Source organism: Trachurus japonicus, chromosome 8, assembly GCF_045865225.1.
Source record: "Trachurus japonicus isolate A0001 chromosome 8, Traja_1.0".
Classification (NCBI taxonomy): domain Eukaryota; kingdom Metazoa; phylum Chordata; class Actinopteri; order Carangiformes; family Carangidae; genus Trachurus; species Trachurus japonicus.
In genome coordinates, this window is record NC_140914.1 from 936,447 (window position 1) to 962,162 (window position 25,716).

Genomic DNA, 25,716 nt, shown 5'->3' on the forward strand with positions numbered 1-25,716 from the left:
CAACTCTCTATTAATCCTATCTTGGTTAGCGACGATGCGCGTGCTCGTCGTCACTATGTGCGAGCACACAGCCCAAAGCCTAGGCTACATCACCGCGGCACTGACTGAGGTCCTGCTTATCAAGCTTGTAACGGTCGACCATGGATGTATTAGGGGCCGACCCGCGGTTGTTGAAAAAAAAAAAAAAAGACTCATATTTTCCGCGCGAACACGCGCGGCTTGAACCAGCGCGTCCACACCGGTCGAGTTGTGTCGTCCATGCTCACTTAACCCAAAAGAACAGCTAGGCAGCTCAGTCCAGAGAGCAACAGAGAGGGACAGCAGAGTAACAGGTGTGTGTGTCTGTGTCTGTAGCCTACCTGCTGTAAAAGACAGGGTAATTCTATAATCATAGAAGGCTGAAAATCCCTGGACATATCTGCTCAAATTATTCAGCAGTATAAAGCTAAAGCATGTGTGGGCCTTCTGTCATATAGATATCTGACAGTAGCTCCAGCTATCAAAATACAGATGAGAATAGGGCAGAAGTTGTGGAAGAAGACAGTGTGGCCTGAAAGAGCTTCATGGTGAAGCAGAGGAAAGGGGGCCTTGAAAGGCCAGTCCAGGCCAAAAGATTTTTAAAAATGAGTTTTGTTTTTGCCCACCAGCCACAGCTCCACACTAAACCAGTTCTGAGTTCACTTTAATACACTTAAGCCATTCTTGCAGTTACAACTAGAAAATTTCCTCTCGGGAAATTTTGAATGGGCCACGGGAGCTACTGCCGGTTGTGCCATCTCTGTCAACATGGGAATCAAACCCACGATCTTAAGGTCAAGACAGAGCTGATCAGACAGACACATGATCATCTTTCTATAAGCACTGATATGGAGGAGCTGTAACCACATTAGGTTAACTGTGTGTGTGTGTGTGTGTGTGTGTGTGTGTGTGTGTGTGTGTGTGTGTGTGTGTGTGTGTGTGTGTGTGTGTGTTTATCTTGTGTAATAGGGCCAGGACTCAATTAAAACAATTAATCTAAGGGGCGGAGTTTAGCTCAGTTGGTAGAGCACCCGCCCCATGTGTTGAGGCTATAGTCCTCGCTGCAGGCGGCCCCGGTTCGAGTCCCGCGTCGGACGGCCCTATCCTGCATGTCATTCCCCCCATCTCTGCCTCCCATTTCCTGTCACACTCTCAACTGTCCTATCGAATAAAAGGCATGAAAAGCCAAAAAATATACTTAAAAAAAATTAATCTAATTAATTAGAGGCTTTGCAATTAATTGCATTTTAATCGCATATAAATATTTGACCTGAGAACAGTGAGAAGCATTTTTTTCACATGGATTTTAGTATACCATTGAATGACTGAATAGCTTAAGCAACAAAACATTGGGCCTCATTCACCAATATCTTCTTAAGAACCTTCTTAGATTCTTTCTTAAGTTGTTCTTAAGAGGTTCCTTAAGAAAACCCTACGTCAGATTCATCAACGCGTTCGTAAGCCTCAGAATTGTTCGCAGCTGTGTTCCTACTTGATGAATGCCATCTCCTCGTAAGTTGAGGGCGTGTGAAAGGTGAGTCTAATTAACATAGGATTAGCATAGGTAACTGCCCTATCAATGCCCGTAAAAGGGCATGAGACTGCAGGGCCGTGTGCACACAGCACCCACAGGCACCGAGCAGAGAAGGTGAAGTGAGAAAAAAAGTTGAAATGCTCAAATGAAAATCTGGGAGGGAGCACCAGACTCCAAACGTAAAAAGAACTTAAGTAGTGAAGTGGCGCTACTGCGGCAGGAATGAAACAAAGAAACAAACAAAGGCTTATATTTAGTTTATACTTTTATATTTAGGCTATAGTTAGTAGCGTCAACAGTGGATGCAGCTCTTCGGGTTGTTATCAGAGAGACCACACTCTCACGTGTGCCATCATAAATATCATCATATTATCACATATGAAAAAAAAACAGTTGTGTGTAGTGTGAACACTTACAGTAAGTGCACTGTTGCAGCCCGCAATTAGGAAAAAAAAAAATCATATCGGCAGCTGTATGCCCCCCCCCCCCCCAAAAAAAAAGATATGATATGAATTAAGTGTCTATAATGTTTTTTAAGAGACTGCAATGATTTGTCAATTATTATTATTAATATATATGATTATTAAAAACATCATAAAAGATAAGAAAATAATTCTTATTCAAATCATATAATGTCATACAACTGCAGAACAAAAGAAAACGCTATAATCGGTTATTTTTGCAGAAGTCTCAGCACCTAAAAGTGCGTAAGTATACTCCTGACTGTTCTTAGATTTTGTTCTTAGTTAAGAACAAATTCTGGATAAGAAAACATTCATGAATGCCACAATCTTCGTAAAAACTTCGTAAGTAGGACTTAAGAACAAATTTGTTCTTAAGAACGGTTCGTGAATGAGGCCCAATGTTTTTTTTTTCAAGGTGGTACTTAACCAAGACCAACATGCAAATTATCGATTAATTCATTAATCGATATTTGATACAGATTTAAATGGTCTTTCCTGCCATACATTATGATGATTACTGTAGTATTTAACTAGGCTACATAAATCACAGTAGCATAAACTGATTTGTTGAACGGACCAGGTGATGGGCTGACTGGTCCTGTCTAACTTCTGTGTACTGGGTGCCATTGTGCAGGGTGTTAAGGCAGCCTTCCTCCACTGCAGTCCCTATGGTCCTGGACCCTCTGGCTGGTGGGGTGGGCTGCTTTCAGCTGGGGGGGACTCTATCAGCTGCTCCCACGAGAGGCATTTGACGCATTTGACACCAACAAGGTTTAACTTTAAAACCAGATTAAATCATGGTTTAAGTTTAAATTCTGTTGCACGTTAACTGTGTTTTAATCACATGAAGGTGTGTGTGTGTTTGTGTGTGTGTGTGTGTGTGACTGTAATCACATGAAGCTGGCTCTAGAGTCTGTGTGTGTGTGTGTGTGTGTGTGTGTGTGTGTGTGTGACTGACTTGACACATAGTTAGTTAGTAGCTGCATCCTGTGTCAGTCTGATTTAGCTGTGTCTCTGTTTATAAACATTTAAACGAGCGCCAGGTGGATTGTTTATGAAGTTAACGAGCTCTGGCCTGAGGATCAAGGTTACCACGGCGATAGGGGCCCCCGCAGGCTGAGACAGACAGAAACGTGGAGAAAAAGAGCCATTTTCTGCCTCTGCACCGGCCTCACATTTAGGCTAATCACATGAAGTTACCTGTGTGTGTGTGTGTGTGTGTGTAACTGTAATCACATGAAGCTGGTTCTAGAGTCTGTGTGTGTGTGACTATGAGCTGCATCCTGTGTCAGTCTGATTTAGCTGTGTGTGTGTTTATAAACATTTAAACGAGCGCCAGGTGGATTGTTTATGAAGTTAACGAGCCCCTGCAGGCTGAGACAGACAGAAACGTGGAGAAAAAGAGCCATTTTCTGCCTCTGCACCGGTCTCACATTTAGGCTTAGCATGACAAAACGGTAACTCCTATCAGAACAAAACACAGATCAACGTTGCTCTAAGGACTTACTGAAAATTTTGGTACGATTTGGTGTTTCTACAGTAAATATTTTGGCGACGCTGGCAGTTTTAAAACATCAGGCCGTTCTGCTTCTCTCAGAAAATATTTGTATTGGACTCAATGAGGAGCAGAGACAGACGTGGCCGCACTTAGAGGCTCAGAGTTTAAATTCTGTAAGTCACTCTGATATTTTGAGCAGATTAAGAGATCAAGGATGAGCTCGTCTACAACCGTGGCCGAAATTATGTGTCTAGAGTGTAAATTGTGGCCGTATGGAGTTTGGATAGAGAAAAAATCTGGAGTTTTTCTGGCATCTCTCCCACTCTAACCGATGATGTCACCCACTCTGACACGAACATTCCGTCCAATACACACCCATTATAATCTCATAATTTCTCCAAAAATGATCATGGTCATTGAACAGGGATTGATCAAAAACTATATGACCTATCAAAACGTGGAGTAATATGCCAATACACAAGACTTGTGTCTACTGTTTAAAGTTTAAATGGAGTCTCTAGGTGAAAGTATGCCTGAGCAGTAGACGTTTGTTAAACTCCGATGATTGGTCTTTTTCGCTCTTTTTTTTCCGCCGTCCCATTGACTTACATGCAAAAATTTTGCGCAGTTTTTCGCGACTTATGTCGCGAAAAATTCGTAAACTGTTGAGAAAAGTAATAGCACACCGATCCCGATCAAGACGCACGTTTTGATATATAATGTGGCCTGCAACTCTTCGAGTTGCAGGACTAGTAGCGAATCGAAAATAGTCCGGAAGAGGACGAAGAACTAGAAAAAGATAGCATTTCCTGCAGAAAATGCGTGTGAATGCTGAAAGCAGCTGAACGCTGTTGCTGAAGCAATGCTGAATGAGCTGAAGAAATTGTTGAATCAATGCTAAATTAGTTGACGAAACTGCTAAAGCAATGTTGAAAAGACTAATGCTAGAGTAGAGTAGAGAGTAGATGAATACTTTATTCATCCCTAGGAGGGAAAAAGCTGAAACATATAACTTGTAGTGTGAGATGAATGCCTTTTTAAAGGTAAAAAGCAGTAGAAATGCTAGAGGGAGAAGAAAACATTGAAATTCTGCATGTTTAAATGTAATGGTTAAATAGTTGAAATCTGTAGCTAACCTGACAGGAAGGACAACTGATGAACCAGCACTAACATAGCTGAAGCAATGGCTGAGAATATATTTAAAAGTACAGTGGGTACTAGTTTCATTTGGACGGTTTCACACGAGATTCACGCGTGAGTCACGGGAGGCTCACGCGGATTTTTTGTGGAGGAGTAATGTGTTTTCACCAGAAGCTGCAATTTGCCCAAACAACCGCCAGGTGGCATCTGTGAGCAGCAGATCGCCTCTATAAGACAGCAGCACGGAGCAGTGAACACGAATGGGGAATGCAATATAATAATACAGTAGCCTATAGTTTTTCAATGAGAAAAATGTAACGACGGCAGCTATACGTCTCACTCTCTTTTATCGATCCTCTTGTCAGCTCCAAACACACCCATCTGCACCGCGATTACGGACCACAGCGTGGTTTTCCACACAGCAGTTAATTAACTCAGTGGGCGATGCTCCCGGTGTGTTTTTAAAATGAGCCAACTAATGTACAGTAGTGTTCATTCCCCACCTTGTTTGATTGAGTGTTGCTGGATGATTTCTCATGAATGAACGGGCAATAGCCTATGTCACTTTCGGGCTGGGCGATAAAACAGGATATCCTGAAATAACTTTCCCTCGATAGAAATAGGCTACAAGATGTGTGGATATAGGTTTCATTCATCCATGTTTTGACAGACAACACAAACAACCAGTGGCAGGGACGGACTGGCTATAGGGCAATATGGGCAAATGCCACAGCAGCCGCGACCGAAGATGCAGCCGTGCTGATGTGACCGCAAAAAAAAAAGTCAGTCGGGGTCAGCTGGTTTACAGCCGGCCGACTCTGAAACACTCGAGACACAATAACATTATAACGCAAGAAAGGTATAGTTCACTTAGTAGAGCAGCTCTCACTATAAGCAAAGATTTTATTTCAGTCTGGGATGCCAACGTGCAGTTTTAGTGAACAATGCATTTTCTCTTATCATCATTATTATGATCACTGATAGCCTATATGTGCGGCTATATATACCGTATGTGTGTGTTTGTGTAATGCAGGGGTGCTTTAAAAAAAACACAGTTGTCTGGACAGTAGGCATTTTTCTCACAACCGACCTCAAAAGCGAGGGCAGGTCCGCCGAAGCATCATTCCGGGTGTTGTCTTTGTTGCCGCTCCACAGAGCGCACATGGCTACTTAATTATGCACGTGCTGACCATATATGGTTGTGCTGTGCTGAGGCATTCTGGGGTGGAATATGAGGTGTGTTCATGTCTGCACCATTCTTGGGTCCGGTGTGATTTATCAATGGAATATTGCGGAGAGTTGAGATGAGAGCTGGTGAAACGCTAACATGATTACCTATTAAAAAAACACCATCTCTGATCTCTGCCCGCACATATAGACACAGGTTCAGATACAGACAGGGGCGCACGGCAAATGCAGCTGCAGCGCTAAACTAGAGCAACAGCAACTCTCATATTTAAATTGTGTTTTATATTGATTTCATATATTTCACTGATTGCAATTAGGCTATAGAATGCTAGTGTGTGTTTTATTGAAAGCGAGGCCAGGTGAAAATCGCTACAGTGGGGTTTATATGCAGCGGTCTGTAGGACCAGCTTAATAGACACATCAGCGACACATTAGCACCTTCATTTATCTCTGATCAATAGGTGTGCTTGTGGATACTTCACTCAAGTAGGCTACAGCCCTGCCCCCCACAGAACTTCACACAGCTGTTCAGTCAGCTTAGAAAAACCGGTTCTTACAGTAGCTACCTCTCCTCACACTTTTCATAAGCCGGAGGACAAAACTGTAGGCTTCATTGTTTCGTTTCATTTCGTTAAGTGAAAATCATCTCTGAACTAGAAAAAGCATTTCCAAGAATGGAAATGGTGTGACTGCTGATAGCAACTGAACGCTGTTGCAGAATTAGCAAATAGTGCAAGCAGTGATCACCATACAAATGTTTGACCAAGGTCGGAATCGAACCCACAACCTCATGGTCATTAGACTTCCACTCTGCCTCTAGGCCATGGTGCACACACAGTTGCAGAGACTGTTGTCTGTTAATGATCTGCACACTGTCAACATCAAGAAAGCTTGAGAGTCAAGCTTGAATGACTTAGAATGAAAATTTCTGTGAATTTCAGGCTGAGAGCAGCAGTTTCAACATGAAGCAAGTTATCAGAAGTCAACAGAGGACGACTGGGAAAATAATTCACTATAATTGTTGTTGAGGCAAGATTTGAACCAGCAACCTTCAGGTCTCCAGACCAGCAAGCTAACCACTAGGCTACAGACAGAGACAGTATGTGAGGGGTAAAGAAAACCTTTGATAAGAGGATCACTGGCTTCTGCTTAAAAAAAAAGTAAGGAATCGAACCAATGACCTCATGATCAATAAACCTTTACTCTGCCACTTCGCCACAGAGAGCACAGACATAAGCATGTTGCCATTGTAATGTGATGATGTGCTGCAAACGGTGGCAGAAACAATTAATGCGTCTCTTAACAAACACCTGTAACCAACTGGACTACATACAGAGTTGTGGAGAACTCTCAGCACTGGGCTGAATGAGAGCAGAGAGCTCCCTGGCTGCATTTAAAAAATATTTTAAATTACTATCTAAGTCTCTTTGCATTTTTGACCAGAATTTTAGCCAGAAGACAAGTGTGGCTACAAAACTGGAGAAAATAATTTGTCTAGAGTTTAATTTGCAGAAAAAGTTAAATATTTTAAAAAGTATAAATAGTTAAAAAGAGAAAAGTAATGCCGATAAAGTTCAAAAAAAGCTGCACGTTTTGATATATGAATTGTTGAAATAGCACAACACCTAACACACTAACCATATGGCCACAGAGAACCTGAGTTACAATGAGCTTTATACTATGAGGAATCAAAGACTGTCCAATGACAGCTGAATAATTGGAATCAAAAGTCAAGCAATGATGTGAAATGACTGAGGCAGGAATCGAACCCATGACCATATGATCACTAAACCTTTACTCTGCCACTCGGCTACAGAGAGCACACTGCTTTCAAGACTGTTGTCATTCATCGTAATGTGATGATGTGCTGCAAACTGGTACGAGTAATCAAGGAGATAACAAACACCTGTAACCAATTGAAGGCGGGGGAGGAGAGCAGAATTCAACATAACATAACAAGAGTTCTTCCCTTGGATTCGAACCAGTGACCTTAGGGTTGGCAAGCATCCAGCCTAACCCCTACACTACAGTGGAGTTGTGAAGAAGAGAGGTTGAGACTTTGATGAATGTGAGATTTTTCAATGATGTTTAAAATAAAGAGTAATTAGTATAAATTAGCCACACCAAGTAAGAAGAGGACTTTTTTGTGACCTGTGACTATTTTTTGGTGAATTAAAATGAATTAAAAAGCACTTAACGGCAAGTTACAAAGTTGAGCTCCTTCTCCTGCTGATGTGAAAAAAATGCATTGAGCTGAATGGGAGCAGAGAGCTCCCTGGCTGCATTTAAAAAATATTTTAAATTATTATCTAAGTCTCTTTGCATTTTTGACCAGAATTTTAGGCAGAAGACAAGTGTGGCTACAAAACTGGAGAAAATAATTTGTCTAGAGTTTAATTTGTGGCCCTGCTGACAGTTTAGCCAGAAAAACTCTAGAATGTTTTTTTGCCTCTATCCACTCTGACACCACTCTGGCTCTGCTCGTTAGACGCAACACACACACATTATAAAGCTGAAAAAAATCAGAAAAAGTTAAATATTTGAAAAAGTATAAATAGTTAAAAAGAGAAAAGTAATGCCGATAAAGTTCAAAAAAAGCTGCACATTTTGATATATGAATTGTTGAAATAGCACAAAGTATGAAGGACTAGAAGAAGACCGTAAAAAGGCGGAAGAAAATGGCCAAACAGAAGAACAATAGTGTGACTGCTTCAGCAGTCACACTAATTATGGAACTAAAAATAAAATAGGCCTATCTTTAAAAAGCCTTAGCCTAATTGCATTATTTTTATTCAAATGTGACTGAGACCTTCATCTACCTAAACAGAGGGTAACATGAATAAATATCCTGTTTTGTATTTTTCTGGAAACTGTTACATTATGTAACGTGACCGCGGCACTCTCTCCCCCCTCTCTCCCTCCCGAATTGGGCATATTATGATAAATATAACTGTAGATGAAAACAATAATTGAAGAAAAAAAATAAGCTATTGTCGACCCGAGGTATAAATGCCCAGAAATCGAATGTTTAATTTGTGTAAGTTGTAAGCTTCAGAAACCATCACACATGGAAAAGTCACGGACTGAGAGACCTGTAGTTTTAATGTAAACAAAGTCATTTATGTAAGAAAAACACAAACGTCTGTGTGAGACCATCTGGGTGGTTCTAGTGTTAACATTAGCCTAATGAAGAATGAAGAAAACACGTTACAAATGAACTATGACCGAATTGACAGCAGAAACAGTGTGCACTTATCTCAAGGAAATTTAAATCGAATGCAACTGTAACTTGTAATCCAAGAGGCTGAGAGGTGAAACGTCTTCCTAGACGAATAACCAAGTCCAGTTGCATTCGATTTAAATTTCCTTGAGATAACTATGACCGGGAGTCCGGGACAAACGAGAATATTCACAGGCTTAGTGCATGTGCACACGCCGGCCGGAGTCACTCGCAACAATGTAGCTTTCCCTCGATTAAAGTAGTTCTGTCATCTCCCACTTTGTACCGGATAAGAGACAGCACCCGACAGATATGCTAAATGTTTGGATGCAACAAAGTCACTGTTAACAAAATCAGCATCTAATCTGTCCCTTCAAGAGCAGCTGCTGACAGATGTGCATTATTGCTCCGCTCGTGAGTCCAGCAGCATCGGGTCCAGGCTGCTGGCACGGACGTAGCGATCGTGGGCTATGAGTGGATTGTTACATTCACCAGAACTTGCAGAACTCAAACTACTCAAACTTGGAGCCACCCAGCCAGGCTACAGGAGAGATATGAGAGACAAAAATATGTAGGGGACCCCCAAAAGGCTGAGAACCACTGATCCTGTTGAACGTAGGCTACTGTAACCACTGTGAAACAATAAAAAAAACAACATTGATCTGATTGACCGGCGTAGCGGTCCCTCTCTCCATTCACTCTCTAGCTCTCTCGACCACAGCTGCAAATGAAGTACCTATGGCCTATGAACAGCGCCACTCTCCATTGCAGCTACGTTGTGGTCAAACGTGGAATTATCCCAAAATCTTTTGAGTTGCATCTCAGTACGATGCTTCCACCTAGTGGCTACAGTGTGACCTACAATTTCACGCAACGCGTGAATCACGCGTTACGTGAGGGAAACGTCCAAATGAAACTAGTACCCACTGTAGAAGATGTGAGACTTTGTATGAAATGGCTGGAAATTACTTGAATTGTCAAAGAAGAGTTTGAAAAATTCCTGAATTAGGAAAAAAGTTAATGCCTACTGAAATACATTGTAAACTGACAGCAGAAGAACATTGTTGAAGAATATAGATGGAGCATTAGCTGAGGAGTAGAACATGTAAACAGCGGGTTTAATGGTGTGAAATGGTTGAGAAGAGCCTCAGTAGTTTAGGATACGTGTAAAACAATGTGTTCAACATGACCAAAATGGGGAAATGTGTATTTTCAGTTTAAATAGCTAAAGAACAAAATTAACAGCAACGAGTCCATTAACTACAACAGGAAGATAGAGAGGTACATACAAAACAGTCAGACAACTGTAGGAAAAGTGTGTGTGTGTGTGTGTGTGTGTGTGTGTGTGTGTGTGTGTGTGTGTGTGTGTGTGTGAGAGAGAGAGTGAGGAAGATATACAAAAGTGTGTGTGTGTGTGTGTGTGTGTGTGTGTGTGTGTGTGTGTGTGTGTGAGTGAGTGAGGAAGATATACAAAAAGTTCTGACCTGACAACGGTATGAAATGTGTGTGTGTTGGACGTGTGTGTCTGTTTGTGTATGGTTAGTGTGTGTCCATTTTTGTGTGTGTTTGTTGTGTGTGCATGTGTGTCTGTTTGTGTGTAATTGTGTAAATTGTGTAGGCTATGTGTTTGGTAAGTGGTTGTATGTTTGTTGGGTGTGTGTGTGTGTGTGTGTGTGTGTGTGTGTGTGTTTGTGTTTGTGTGTGTGTGTGTGTGTGTGTGTGTGTGTGGTAGTTAGTGTGTGTGTGTGTGTGTGTGTGTGTGTGTGTGTGTGTGTGTGTGTGTGTGTGTGTGTGTGTGTGTGTGTTGGACGTGTGTGTATGGTGAGTGTGTGTCCATTTGTGTGTGTGTGTGTGTCCATTTATGTGTGTGTGTGTGTGTGTGTGTGTGTGTGTGTGTGTTGGATGTGTGTGTATGGTGTGTGTGCGTGTGTGTGTGTGTGTGTAGTAGTTAGTGTGTGTCCATTTGTGTGTGTGTGTGTTGGATGTGTATGCATGGTGAGTGTGTGTCCATTTGTGTGTGTGTTTGTGTGTGTGTGTTGGATGTGTGTGTATGGTGAATGTGTGTCCATTTGTGTGTGTGTGTCCATTTGTGTGTGTGTTGGATGTGTGTTTGTGTGTGTGTGTGGTAGTTAGTGTGTGTCCATTTGTGTGTGTGTGTGTGTGTGTGTGTGTGTGTGTGTGTATGGTGAGTGTGTGTCCATTTGTGTGTGTGTGTGTGTGTGTGTGTGTGTGTGTGTGTTGGATATGTGTGTATGGTCAGTGTGTGTCCATTTGTGTCGGTGTGTTGGATATGTGTGTTGGATATGTGTGTATGGTCAGTGTGTGTGTGTGTGTGTGTGTGTGTGTGTGTGTGTGTGTGTGTGTGTGTTGGATATGTGTGTATGGTCAGTGTATGTCCATTTGTGTGTGTGACTGACAGACAGTCAAATAGAGAGAATGTGTGTGCGTTGCCATGGTGACGTTGCCATGGTGAGGTTACCATGGTGAGGTTGCCATGTTGAGGTTACCATGTAACTGGTGGCTGGTGGCTTTAAGGCATGGTGGCAGCTTTAACCATAGGCTTTAACTGCTCTGTGACACCCTCAAACAGATCTAATGTACGACAAATCTGTACTTAGTACGAGCAAAAGGTTTACATTTTCCGAACCATAAGACCTTGCTGAACGCGTCCATGTCACTTTGGTGTTTCTAGAGTAAAAATTGTTGATTGTGTCGCAGGTTGGAAACTTTGGGACGTTTCGAAAATCAGCGCCTACTTTTGAATGGGAGTCAATGAGAGGAGAGAGGGAACTGGCAGCACTCGGAGGCTCCCAGTTTAAATTGTGTTCGTCTCTCTGGTTTTTTGAGCACATGAAGAGATCAAGGATGAGCTTGTCTACAAACGTGGCCGAAAATTATGTGTGTAGAGTGTAATCTGTGGCCGTGCTGACAGGATAGAGAGAAAAATGTGAGAGGATTTTTAGACCCTCTGTCACTCTGCCAACTGCCAACGTCCGAACATTCCGTCCCATTGACTTTCATGTTAAATCTGAATTTTGTCAGAAATTATCATGAACAGTTGAAGTGTACTGATCAATAATGGTAGAAGATATGAAAAAGTTGAATTAACGGTGAATACTTCAAAGTTTTGTGAACGTTTTAAAAGTGGAATGAAGTCTGTAGGTGAAAGTATGTTGAAGCAGTTGAAGTTCAAAGAAGGAGAAGATTTGAAGAGTTTGAAGACGTTTTCAATGTATTCCTATGGGAAAAAAATTTGCAGAAAAAGTTAAATATTTTAAAAAGTATAAATAGTATGAAAGAGAAAAGTAATAGCATAAATGTCCTGAAAAAGCTGCACGTTTTGATATATGAATTGTTGAAATAGCACAAAGTATGAAGGACTAGTTAAACGCAGAAAAAGGGAAGAAGACTCAGAATAATAATAAGTTTAAAGAAATAAAATGGCCGAACAGAATAACAATACTGTGAATGCTTCCAGCATTCACACTAATAATAATAATAATAAGTATAAAGATTTGAATAACAATAGTGTGAATGCTTCCAGCATTCACACTAATAACTAGAAAAAGCATTTCCAAAAATGGAAATGGTGTGAATGCTGAAAGCCATTGCTGAACCTGAATTAGCAGAATAAATTGACAAAGAAATGCGGAATGGCATACAAGAAACATGTCCAAGGAGGGAATTGAACCCACAACCTTCAGTACATCAGCCCACTGACCTAACCACTTCACCATAGTTAGATTGAATGAGAGAAGAGTAAAAGAAATCCATGTATAAGAGGTCACTGACTTCTGAAGAGAGGTTGAGACTTTGATGAATGTGAGATTTTTCAATGATGCTTAAAAGAAAGAAAGAAAAGAGTATAAATGAGCCATTAGAAGTTTGTCTACAGATGAGAATTTGAATGAAGTCTCTATCAGAAAGTACCACATGAATGAGGCAGGAATCGAACCCATGGCCTCATGATCAATAAACCTTTACTCTGCCATTTCACCACAGAGAGCACACACCTAAACATGTTGTCATTGATTGTGATGATGTGCTGCAAACTGTGGCGCTTAACGAACACCTGTAACCAATTGAAGGTGGGGGAGGGGAGCAGAATTCAACATTACATAACAAGAGTGCCACTCTTGGATTTGAACCAGTGACCTTGAGGTTGGCAAGCAGCCACCTTACCCATTGGACTACAGACAGAGCTGTGGAGAAGGGAGGTTGAGACTTTGATGAATGTGAGATTTTTCAATGATACTTAAAAAAAAAAAAAAGAAATGAGCCACAACAAGTAAGTAGAGGACCTTTTTTGTGACTTGTGACTATTTTTTGATGAAATCAAACAAAGTATAATGCCCATTCCAGCGAATTAAAAAGTTGAGCTCCTGCTACTCTGCTGTGAAATAAATTGCATTGGGCTGAATGGCAGAGAGAGAGGAGGAGGGAGAAGAAGAGGGGGAGGAAGGAAGGAGAAGAAGAGGAGGGAGAGGAGGAGGAGGGAGGAAGGAAGGAGAAGAAGAGGAGGAAGAGGGAGAGAAAGAAGGCGGAAGGAGGGAGAAGAAGAGGAGGAGGAGGAAGAGGAGGAGAACGAGGGAGGAAGGGGGAGAAGAGGAGGAGGAGGAAGAGGGAGGAAGGAGGGAGAAGAAGAGGAGGAGGGAGAAGAAGAGGAGGAGGAGGAGAGAGGAGGGAGAAGAAGAGGAGGGAGAGAAAGAAAGCCGAAGGAGGGAGAAGAAGAGGAGAAGGAGGAAGAGGAGGAGGAAGAGGGAGAGAAAGAAGGCAGAAGGATGGAGAAGAAGAGGAGGGAGAGGAGGAGGGAGGAAGGAGGGAGAAAAAGAGGAGGAGGAGGAAAGTGAACTTGGTGGAGACATGAAATGATGTGGTAATGGTTTAATTCAACCAGTTACTCTTTCTAAAAAATATGTTGATGTTCATCTGGCCTCTAAAAAATAGAGGAGGACCAACCTCCTCTGACTCTATGGACCAGCACATAGCCAGAACAATACAAGTACAATAGTTGATCACCACAAAACCCCTCCATGTGCTAATGATCTGATTGAATACACCTGTGTGGCAGCCTGCACCATGGTGACTAACTGCTTACCTTTTACTGGGTGGCACTGTGGGTAGGTTAACTGTGTGTGTGTGTGTGTGTGTCTTGATGGCCACCTGCACAACAGAGCAGGAGCAGAACAGTCAGTTTTGAGCTCGGCGCAGCTCTCCTAATGACAGCCAAAAAAACAGAGAACCGTACCTCTTATCAGAATGTGGTAGAGACTATCTGGGCAAGGAGACCTTCCTGAGCATTCTGATGTGCATTAAATGTTTGTAGGACAAATACTTTTCTTGCCGTCGCAAGGTAGAAAAGGGGGGCATTTCTGTTTTTCTAAAAAAATCAGCTCCTACTTTTCTATTGAAGTGGATGAGCCACTGGAGCGGGTCTAGCTGCACAATTAGGCTCATAGAGACAATTCTGTAAGTCTGTCTGCTGTTTTGAGCACATTAAATGAGACACGACAAGAGTGGCTACAAACCGGTGAGGAAATCATGTGTCTAGAGTTTAATTTGTGGCCGTGCTGGCAATTTATCCAGAAAAAATCCTGAATGTTTTTTCGATCCCTCTCACTCTAACGATGATGTCACTCACTCTGACCCAACCCCATACACACTCATTGAAAAGTGTGAAATTTGTCAGAAATCCTCATGTGCTTTTAAAGGATTTATCTCAAAAACGGTACAAGCTATGAAAAAGTTGTAAATACAGGATGAATACATTAGAAGTTTGTCTACAGCTCAGAATTTGAATGAAGTCTCTAGCTGAAAGTATGTGGACGCTTTAAAGGCTGAAAGAAGTAAGAAGATTTGAAGAGTTTCAAGACTGTTCCAATGCATTCTCTATGGGGAAAAAAAATCAGAAATAGTTGAATATTGCAAAAAGTATGAATAGTTGAAAAGAGAAAAGACATAGCACACCTGTCCCGAAAAGGCTGAACATTTTGATATTTGAATTGTTGAAATAGCACAAAGTATGAAGGACTAGTTACATGACGAAGAAAGGCAGAAAATGGCCGAACCGAATAACAATAGTGTGAATGCTTCCAGCATTCACACTAACTAGAAAAAGCATTTCCAAGAATGGAAATGGTGTGACTGCTGAAAGCAGCTGAACGCTGTTGCAGAATTAGCAAATAGTGCAAGCAGTGATCACCATACAAATGTTTGACCAAGGTCGGAATCGAACCCATAACCTCATGGTCAGTAGACTTCCACTCTGCCTCTAGGCCACAGTGCACACACAGTTGCAGAGACTGTTGTCTGTTAAAGCAGATATCAGTGGCACGGCCGTTTCGGCTAATGCTGTGTTCAAGGCAGGCTTTTGAAACCGTAAGTTACAGCTTCAAGTCACAACTACGACTTGGTAGCGTTCCAGGTAACCCGTAGCTCGTGTTTTTACCGTCCTGTTGTCTGTGAAAGTTCCCTATAACGGCCACTCGTAACTTCCGACCCGTGAACTCGTACCAGATCGAACTGGTATGACTTCACAGGAAGGAAAAACACAAAGTACGAGTTTCCTTGAACGCACCATGAGTTAGCAGCCCCCGCCCTTGTCAGGCATCAATTGGTCCTCGTGCTACGTCACCACATTCACGCGCATCCCTTGGCTGCACACACAGCCCTTCATGCCGTTCTGTCCCCTCATTGGATAACACTTGTATCCCACAAGGAAAATTTTCTCCTCGGGTTACAGCAGAGCAGAGTGACGGAGAGACTCGTGTTTAGGCTGAAATACTTCATGTAAGTGATTGCTGACGGAAAATAGGACTATTTAGGACTTATATTAACAAAAACATTCCACTGATATCTGCTTTAATGATCTGCACTCTGTCTCACTCTGAAGTTAACGAGCCCAAAGCTGCACCTGTTAGAAACACACTGTGTCAACATCAAGATAGCTTGAGAGTCAAGCTTGAATGACTTAGAATGAAAATTTCTGTGAATTTCAGGCTGAGAGCAGCAGTTTCAACATGAAGCAAGTTATCAGAAGTCAACAGAGGACGACTGGGAAAATAATTCACTATAATTGTTGTTGAGGCAAGATTTGAACCAGCAACCTTCAGGTCTTCAGACCAGCAAGCTAACCACTAGGCTACAGACAGAGACAGTATGTGAAGGGCAAAGAAAACCTTTGATAAGAGGATCACTGGCTTCTGCTTAAAAAAAAAGTAAGGAAAGTGCAGAAATTAACCACAACAAGTAAGTAGAGGACACTTTTGTGAAAATACTGCAAGCAGTGATGACCATACAAATGGTTGACCAAGGTAGGAATTGAACCCACAATCTCATGGTCAGAAGACTTTGACTTTGCCTCTAGGCCACAGTGTACACACTGTTGCAAATACTGTTGTCTGTTGATGAGCTGCACTCTGTCTCACTCTGAAGTTAACGAGCTGCACCTGTTGGAAACACACTGTGTCAACACCAAGAAAGCTTGAGAGTCAAGCTTGAATGACTTAGAATGAAAATGTCTGTGAATTTCAGGCTGAGAGCAGCAGTTTCAACATGGCAAGATTTGAACCAGTAACCTTCAGGTCTCCAGCTCAGCAAGCTAACCACTAGGCTACAGGCAGAGACAGTATGTGAGGGGCAAAGAAAACCTTTAATAAGAGGATCACTGGCTCCTGCTTAAAAAAAAAGGTAAGGAAAGTGCAGAAATTAGCCACACCAAGAAAGAAGAGGACTTTTTTGTGACCTGTGACTATTTTTTTGGTGAATTAAAATGATTTAAAAAGCACTTAACAGCAAGTTACAAACTGTGGCACTAGCAATTAATGCGTCTCTTAACGACCACCTGTAACCAATTGAGGGTGATGGAGGGGAGCAGAATTCATAACAAGAGTGCTCAACCTGGATTTGAACCAGTGACCTTAGGGTTGGCAAGCAGCCACCCTAACCACTACACTAGAGTAGAGTTGGGGAGGAGAGAGGTTGAGACTTTGATGAATGTGAGATTTTTCAATGATGCTTAAAATAAAAAGAAATTAGTATTAATTAGCCACACCAAGTAAGAAGAGGACTTTTTTGTGACCTGTGACTATTTTTTGGTGAATTAAAAAGCACTTAACAGCAAGTTACAAAGTTGAGCTCCTTCTCATGCTGATGTGAAAAAAATGCATTGGGCTGAATGAGAGCAGAGAGCTCCCTGGCTGCATTTAAAAAATATTTTAAATTATTATCTAAGTCTCTTTGCATTTTTGACCAGAGTTTTAGCCAGAAGACAAGTGTGGCTACAAAACTGGAGAAAATAATTTGTCTAGAGTTTAATTTGTGGCCATGCTGACAGTTTAGCCAGAAAAACTCTAGAATGTTTTTTTGCCTCTCTCCACTCTAGCACCACTCTAGCTCTGCTCGTTAGACGCAACACACACACATTATAAAGCTGAAAAAAATCAGAAAAAGTTAAATATTTGAAAAAGTATAAATAGTTAAAAAGAGAAAAGTAATGCCGATAAAGTTCAAAAAAAGCTGCACGTTTTGATATATGAATTGTTGAAATAGCACAAAGTATGAAGGACTAGAAGAAGACCGTAAAAAGGCGGAAGAAAATGGCCAAACAGAAGAACAATAGTGTGTGACACGTCAGCTCCAGTCTCCCTGAAACTGCCAGTTTGAGTCTGCCATTGGTTCACAGCAGTTTGAAGGCAGAAAAACTCAGAAATGCAATTTTGCACTTCCTTTTCTGCTGATATGTGTTCTAACACAAGAAAAATGCCACAGGAACATGTGAAAACAATTTTCACGGGAGTGGGTCTTTGAATGAAGTCTCTAGCAGAAAGTACGACATGAATGAGGCAGGAATCGAACCCATGACCTCATGATCAATAAACCTTTACTCTGCCACTTCGCCACAGAGAGCACAGACATAAGCATGTTGCCATTGTAATATGATGATGTGCTGCAAACGGTGGCAGAAGCAATTAATGCGTATCTTAACGAACACCTGTAACCAATTGAGGGTGGGGGAGGGGAGCAGAATTCAACATCACATAACAAGATAGCTCAGCCTGGTTTCGAACTAGTGACCTTGGGGTTGGCAAGCAACCACCTTACCAACTGGACTACAGACAGAGTTGGGGAGAAGTTACAAAGTTGAGCTCCTTCTCCTGCTGCTGTGAAAAAAATGCATGGGGCTGAATGAGAGCAGAGAGCTCCCTGGCTGCATTTAAAAAATATTTTAAATTATTATCTAAGTCTCTTTGCATTTTTGACCAGAATTTTAGCCAGAAGACAAGTGTGGCTACAAAACTGGAGAAAATAATTTGTCTAGAGTTTAATTTGCAGAAAAAGTTTAATATTTGAAAAAGTATAAATAGTTAAAAAGAGAAAAGTAATGCCGATAAAGTTTAAAAAAAGCTGCACGTTTTGATATATGAATTGTTGAAATAGCACAAAGTATGAAGGACTAGAAGAAGACCGTAAAAAGGCGGAAGAAAATGGCCGAACAGAAGAACAATAGTGTGAATGCTAGAAAAAGCATTTCCAAGAATGGAAATGGTGTGACTGCTGAAAGCAGCTGAACGCTGTTGCAGAATTAGCAAATAGCGCAAGCAGTGATCACCATACAAATGTTTGACCAAGGTCGGAATCGAACTCACAACCTCATGATCAGTAGACTTCCACTCTGCCTCTAGGCCACAGTGCACACACAGTTGCAGAGACTGTTGTCTGTTAATGATCTGCACTCTGTCTCACTCTGAAGTTAACGAGCCCAAAGCTGCACCTGTTGGAAACACTGTCAACATCAAGAAAGCTTGAGAGTCAAGCTTGAATGACTTAGAATGAAAATTTCTGTGAATTTCAGGCTGAGAGCAGCAGTTTCAACATGAAGCAAGTTATCAGAAGTCAACAGAGGACGACTGGGAAAATAATTCACTATAATTGTCATTGAGGCAAGATTTGAACCAGTAACCCTCAGGTCTCCAGCTCAGCAAGGTAACCACTAGGCTACAGGCAGAGACAGTATGTGAGGGGCAAAGAAAACCTTTAATAAGAGGATCACTGGCTCCTGCTTAAAAAAAAAGGTAAGGAAAGTGCAGAAATTAGCCACACCAAGTAAGACTTACAATGAAAATTTCTGTGAATTTCAGGCTGAGAGCAGCAGTTTCAACATGAAGCAAGTTATCAGAAGTCAACAGAGGACGACTGGGAAAATAATTCAATTGTTGTTGAGGCAAGATTTGGACCAGTAATTGAACCCACAACCTCATGATCACTAAACCTTGACTCTGCCGCTTTGCCACAGAGAGCACAGACATAAGCATGTTACCATTGTAATGTGATGATGTGCTGCAAACGGTGGCAGTAGCAATTAATGCGTCTCTTAACGAACACCTGTAACCAATTGAGGGTGGGGGAGGGAGCAGAATTCAACATCACATAACAAAATTGCTCAGCCTGGATTTGAACAAGTGACCTTGGGGTTGGCAAGCGGCCACCTTACCAACTGGACTACAGACAGAGTTGTGGAGAAGAGAGGTTGAGACTTTGATGAATGTGAGATTTTTCAATGATGCTTAAAATGAAGAGAAATGAGTATAAATTAGCCACACCAAGTAAGAAGAGGACTTTTTTGTGACCTGTGACTATTTTTTGGTGAATTAAAATGAATTAAAAAGCACTTAACAGCAAGTTACAAAGTTGAGCTCCTTCTCCTGCTGCTGTGAAAAAAATGCATTGGGCTGAATGAGAGTAGAGAGCTCCCTGGCTGCATTTAAAAAATATTTTAAATTATTATCTAAGTCTCTTTGCATTTTTGACCAGAATTTTAGCCAGAAGACAAGTGTGGCTACAAAACTGGAGAAAATAATTTGTCTAGAGTTTAATTTGTGGCCGTGCTGACAGTTTAGCCAGAAAAACTCTAGAATGTTTTTTTGCCTCTCTCCACTCTAGCACCACTCTAGCTCTGCTCGTTAGACGCAATACACACACATTATAAAGCTGAAAAAAATCAGAAAAAGTTAAATATTTTAAAAAGTATAAATAGTTAAAAAGAGAAAAGTAATGCCGATAAAGTTCAAAAAAAGCTGCACGTTTTGATATATGAATTGTTGAAATAGCACAAAGTATGAAGGACTAGAAGAAGACCGTAAAAAGGCGGAAGAAAATGGCCGAACAGAAGAACAATAGTGTGACTGCTTTCAGCAGTCACACTATTGGGACCAGTGCCCGGTGCGGTAGTACTGATTCTGCTTTAAAAGAAAAAAAAAAAAACTGAAGCAATGTTGTCTTTTCCCTCTGTTTCTCATCAGAGTACACCAGAGTGGGGTGGCAGCACTGTTCGCGGCGGGTGCCGGAAAATTTCCCTTATTAGTGTGACTGCTGAAGCAGTCACACTATTGTTCTTCTGTTTGGCCATTTTCTTCCGCCTTTTTACGGTCTTCTTCTAGTCCTTCATACTTTGTGCTATTTCAACAATTCATATATCAAAACGTGCAGCTTTTTTTGAACTTTATCGGCATTACTTTTCTCTTTTTAACTATTTATACTTTTTCAAATATTTAACTTTTTCTGATTTTTTTCAGCTTTATAATGTGTGTGTGTTGCGTCTAACGAGCAGAGCCAGAGTGGTGTCAGAGTGGAGAGAGGCAAAAAAACATTCTAGAGTTTTTCTGGCTAAACTGTCAGCACGGCCACAAATTAAACTCTAGACAAATTATTTTCTCCAGTTTTGTAGCCACACTTGTCTTCTGGCTAAAATTCTGGTCAAAAATGCAAAGAGACTTAGATAATAATTTTAAATATTTTTTAAATGCAGCCAGGGAGCTCTCTGCTCCCATTCAGCTCAATGCATTTTTTTCACATCAGCAGGAGAAGGAGCTCAACTTTGTAACTTGCTGTTAAGTGCTTTTTAATTCATTTTAATTCACCAAAAAATAGTCACAGGTCACAAAAAAGTCCTCTCCTTACTTGGTGTGGCTAATGTATACTCATTTATTTTTATTTTAAGCATCATTGAAAAATCTCACATTCATCAAAGTCTCAACCTCTCTTCTTCACAACTACACTGTAGTGTAGGGGTTAGGGTGGATGCTTGCCAACCCTAAGGTCACTGGTTCGAATCCAAGGGAAGAATTCTTGTTATGTTATGTTGAATTCTGCTCCCCTCCCCCACCCTCAATTGGTTACAGGTGTTCGTTAAGAGACGCATTAATTGCTTCTGCCACCGTTTGCAGCACATCATCACATTACAATGGCAACATGCTTACGTCTGTGCTCTCTGTGGCGAAGTGGCAGAGTAAAGGTTTATTGATCATGAGGTCATGGGTTCGATTCCTTACTTTTTTTTTTTAAGCAGAAGCCAGTGATCCTCTTATCAAAGGTTTTCTTTACCACTCACATACTGTCTCTGTCTGTAGCCTAGTGGTTAGCTTGCTGGTCTGGAGACCTGAAGGTTGCTGGTTCAAATCTTGCCTCAACAATAATTATAGTGAATTATTTTCCCAGTCGTCCTCTGTTGACTTCTGATAACTTGCTTCATGTTGAAACTGCTGCTCTCAGCCTGAAATTCACAGAAATTTTCATTCTAAGTCATTCAAGCTTGACTCTCAAGCTTTCTTGATGTTGACAGTGTGCAGATCATTAACAGACAACAGTCTCTGCAACTGTGTGTGCACTGTGGCCTAGAGGCAGAGTGGAAGTCTAATGACCATGAGGTTGTGGGTTCAATTCCGACCTTGGTCAAACATTTGTATGGTGATCACTGCTTGCACTATTTGCTAATTCTGCAACAGCATTCAGTTGCTATCAGCAGTCACACCATTTCCATTCTTGGAAATGCTTTTTCTAGTTTTCAAATCCAAAACTTGACAGGTATGCAGTATGACACCAGCAAGATAGCAAGTTGATGGATAAACCTGGGGGCTTTGCAGCTTGTAGACCGATCCTACCGATCACTGTTCTGCCAACATGACGCCGTGGTCGTTAAATATTAAACCGGATTTATCCCGGTCCGGTAAAAGTCGGAGACGAGCTACGGTTAGCATGGCTAACACGGAGCTAACGGCGAGCTAACAGTGAGCTAACGTTAGCCATGTGACTCGATTATTCACATTAACTATAAATTAACTTGTCTTGGACGGTGACAGTCTCATGTTCTCCGGTCAGAACAGACATGAGAACATGGGAAAGTAATCAGTAGTCTTCTGGAATATACAACAAATTAAATATAATTTTATGCGTTCAGAAAAAGAAAAAAATACTCACCGAACCGTGATGTCAGCTCCCTCCGGGTCTGTTAGCACCGTCGGACGAGGTGAAACGAAAACTTGGGTGAAATTAATTAACTGCCAGCACTGCACCTGTGCTATCTATCATCCACACATATCGACAAAATATCAGAAATTAAATTGAAACTGACTGAACACAATACGCAAACGACGGGAGGTCCCCTCCGGTGTTAATCCTCGGTGTCTGATCTGTGACGTCTCAGTCATCAGGCTGTCAATCATATTCCGTGCTGGAAGGTGATTGGTCAGTTATACCAACCAGGAAGGACTAATATCTAAATAATTATAGATTTTTTTTCAGAAGGACCACCAGGTCATATTTAAGGATGATAAACTTTAGCTGTTTAGACCGTTATCAGTTGAGAAAAAAAATTATTGAGCGAGTATTTCATGATTGAAAATGAATGGGAGTGGATTGGAACCAGGGCTTTCTGCAGCCACCCCCTGCAGGATGCGGCTGGGATTGCACGTAAAGTCACTTCCGCGTTGGCTTCACTTTTCAGATAGTGCTTTTATTTTTTCAAAATAAATCGTCCGAACAAAATTGTAAACAGCTGGTATTTAGACAAATTAACGACACACTGCTGATCTAAACGGCTACTTTCTCGCCTAAAAACGTTTGAAATGTTAATAAAGTGATATATTTCAAGAATTTAGAGCTAAAATGAAATCAGCTTTAGCCTGTTGATTTCAAGTGTATCCGTCTGTGGCCTGCAAGAGGGGGGCGTGTCGAGTAGTAGGCACTGTAGGAGGCGTGTCGCGTAATGACGTCACTACGCGACACGCCCCCCGGAAGTCTACGTCCATTTTTTTTTACAGTCTATGGTCCTCGCCCAGGTGGAGAAAATGACCGCTAATTAACTTACCCGATGGCTTTTAGAGGTTTACCACCGGCTGATTAAACTCTTTTTAGGGGATAAAACATCGGGGCAAACTTAAAACAGCCGTCGTTTGGATAAACTAACCGCACATTGGGGTTCTAAATGTTGGTCTCATTGATGAAATCTAACAATTGTGGCTGTAGCAGAAGTTTGTTTGAATAAAAAAACATGGTTAGACACAAGAGCAGCACTGCCTTGGGGTCAGCCTACGCACAGAAAACACCACATTTACATCAATAAATAAATGTTTTACAATGAACCAGGCCGATCTCAGAGCTGGCAAGACTCTCCAGTAAGGCATATTGAACGGTTAAATGCCGTTAACGGGACGAGAGCGGTCAAAACTGCGGTTCCAAGCTAGCTACATCGAGGGTAGGTTCGCTTCCTGTTTTCAAAATAAAAGCACAAATTCTATCGTTGGGGTTTTCTATATAGTAAAGGGCAACGGGTGTTTTATTTTTGTGAAAGTAACCGGAAGTGCGTTGCTCACGACGGCTAGCTTTAGTAGCGCCGAAATCGTCCGAACAAAATTGTAAACAGCTGGTATTTAGACAAATTAACGACACACTGCTGATCTAAACGGCTACTTTCTCGCCTAAAAACGTTTGAAATGTTAATAAAGTGATATATTTAAAGAATTTAGAGCTAAAATGAAATCAGCTTTAGCCTGTTGATTTCAAGTGTATCCGTCTGCGGCCTGCAAGAGGGAGGCGTGTCGAGTAGTAGGCACTGTAGGAGCATAGACTGTAAAAAGAATGGACGTAGCGTCCGTGACGTCACCCATTGGTTTGGGGGAGTCTGTTTTGTGCCGCTACTACGGGGGTTTGAGCCGCGCCATGTTGGATTCTACTTGCCATATTTGGAGCGGTGCGGCCGTTGGCCGGCCGAAAGCCCGCCCACTGGCCTCGTAGCAGCGGTCTCCAGACCTGTCACTCAACGGTTCTGCGCCCTAATTGGCCAGAACTTTAAACCTAATAACAGTAAAACGGTAGAGTTTAAAAAAAATTCACCCCCCTCAGAGTGTGTGCGGGGGTAGAAACTATCGGTTGAGACCAAAAAAATGAAATGTACCAGGCTGTAAATATGTTTTTTAAAGCTGTAAAATCGGCTATTTTAACATGGGGCTCAATTGGAGTTGCTCCCTTCTGGAGCCAGCCCCCAGCGACAGCCGAGGGGATTGCAGCTTTTTGAACGCGGAAGTGAGCTTCACTTCTCAGACCGACAACTGCCCCCTTGTGTAGGAGGCGTGTCGCGTAATGACGTCACTACGCGACACGCCCCCCGCCACTACAGGGAACGCCCTACACACGGTTCTTAAAGGGATATGAGCCCACTACAGTTGCATGTTGCATGCAAAAGTTAACGACTTTGCCTACGCGTTCTTTGCCCTATAATGAATGTATTCAAAAGCTTACAAATGTTATTATTACATTTTTAATTGGGTAAAAACAATTAAGGCAGGATTTCATTTATATTAAAATTTAGATGTAAAATTTTCTGACTTTGTCACAAGAGAAAACACAAGATAATTAACAGACAGGAATTCATGAGCTAAATGTCAGTGCTTATGTGGGAGTAAGAGCGTAATGTGTAGATATATATAAATAAATATATATATATATAAATAAAAGTAGTGGCCTACATAACAAAATTAAAATAATGTGATGACAATAACTTTTATTATTCCTTAATGGGGAATTCATTTGTGAATCTCTCCATTCTGTAGGTTACTGAGCAGTGTTGCTCCCTTGCTTTCTCTCTTGATATCAGCAGGGATCATCAGCAGCATTCTCCTGGAGCTTGAGTTGCTGGCCCTCTCGCCCTCTCCTACCTGCAACACCTCTTGGGCTTTGTTTGGTATTCTGATTTCCTTTATTTCACCCTACAACACACACACTACTGTACTCATGCACTCACAGCACTGATCATAGACCATAACTTTCTTTGTCATGGTCGTTTTGTGACAAGTAGCAATTCATCTCAACTATATTTGGTCTGTCAAACGTATTTGTAGTGAAGAAGAGATCTATTTAAAAAAAACCAAACCAAAACATTTCAAGGCTCATTTTTTATTTTATTTTATAGCCTGCTCAGAAATGCCTCAGAGGAGAGGGCTTCTTCCAGTTTCTCCTTGTAAATTTGGAGCTTCTTTGCTCCCTCCTTGGACATGTGCCCCACCAGGGCTTCGGCCATCACATTTAACTCACTGTCAAAAAAGAACAATAAAGGTTTTCAATTACATGTTACATCACACATTGATGTGTCATGTGTCTGCTGAGTCGGCAACGGGCTGGCTTCGTTCTGTTTATACACTTATATTTAATAATATGGATAAATATAGCCTTACTTCCTTAGTCCATCGCTAAACACAATTATTATATACATTAATCGATGAATTAATTAAATTACACTGACACTTACAGTCTGCATATGTTCGGCCATTCAGACTAGTCAAGTTTTACGGCGGAACTGGTTTACTTCCTGTTTTGTTATCCG

General features: G+C 41.5%; 1 protein-coding gene across 1 annotated transcript in view; it reads right to left on the bottom strand.

Moving 5' to 3' along the window:
- Positions 1 to 25,716, bottom strand: part of LOC146982248 (uncharacterized) — a 191,345-nt gene that overhangs the window by 48,446 nt on the left and 117,183 nt on the right. The gene's annotated exons all lie outside the window — the stretch shown is intronic.